The sequence below is a fragment of the Arachis hypogaea genome, chromosome 3 (genome assembly GCF_003086295.3).
Source record: "Arachis hypogaea cultivar Tifrunner chromosome 3, arahy.Tifrunner.gnm2.J5K5, whole genome shotgun sequence".
NCBI classification, from domain to species: domain Eukaryota; kingdom Viridiplantae; phylum Streptophyta; class Magnoliopsida; order Fabales; family Fabaceae; genus Arachis; species Arachis hypogaea.
Genome location: NC_092038.1, coordinates 59936347 through 59937236, shown reverse-complemented (window position 1 = coordinate 59937236; position 890 = coordinate 59936347). Strand labels below are relative to the sequence as shown.

The 890-nt window shown below is 40.1% G+C and overlaps 1 non-coding gene across 1 annotated transcript; it reads left to right on the top strand.

Annotated features, from left to right (window-relative positions):
• Window positions 1–786: 786 nt before the first annotated feature.
• LOC112794033 (small nucleolar RNA R71) lies at window positions 787–890 on the top strand. The gene has a single exon (XR_003198715.1). It is a non-coding gene; the product is annotated as a small nucleolar RNA R71 (small nucleolar RNA).

The window sequence follows — 890 nt, the reverse complement described above, 5'->3', positions numbered from 1 at the left end:
TCCTCCCTTGTGCATTCGGCCATATTGATTACATCAATGGCCTTGCACTCTGCTTTTGGATTCTCTTCTGTATTGCTTGGGAGAATACTGGGAGGAGTTTCAATGATTTTCTTACTCAGCTGGCCCACTTGTGCCTCCAGATTTCTAATGGAGGACCTTGTTTCACTCATGAAACTTAAAGTGGCCTTTGACAGCTTAGAGACTAAGTTTGCTAAATTAGAGGGGCTCTGTTCAGAATTCTCTATCTGTTGTTGAGAAGATGATGGAAAAGGCTTGTTATTACTGAGCCTATTTCTTCCACCATTATTAAAGCCTTGTTGAGGCTTTTATTGATCCTTCCATGAGAAATTTGGATGATTTCTCCATGATGAGTTATAGGTGTTTCCATAAGGTTCACCCATGTAATTAACCTCTGCCATTGCAGGGTTTTTAGGATCATAAGCTTCTTCAGAAGCTGCCTCTTTAGTACTGTTGGATGCATTTTGCCATCCATTCAGACTTTGAGAGATCATGTTGACTTGCTGAGTCAACACTTTGTTCTGAGCCAATATGGCATTCAGAGCATCAATTTCAAGAACTTCCTTCCTCTTAGGCGTCCCATTATTCACGGAAATCCTCTCAGAAGTGTACATGAATTGGTTATTTGCAACCATGTCAATAAGTTCTTGAGCTTCTGCAGGTGTTTTCTTTAGGTGAATGGATCCACCTGCAGAATGGTCGAATGACATTTTCGAAAATTCAGATAGACCATAATAGAATATATCTAATATGGTCCATTCTGAAAACATGTCAGATGGACACCTTTTGGTCAGCTGCTTGTATCTTTCCCAAGCTTCATAGAGGGATTCACCATCTTTTTGCATGAAGGTCTAAACATCCATTCTAAGCTT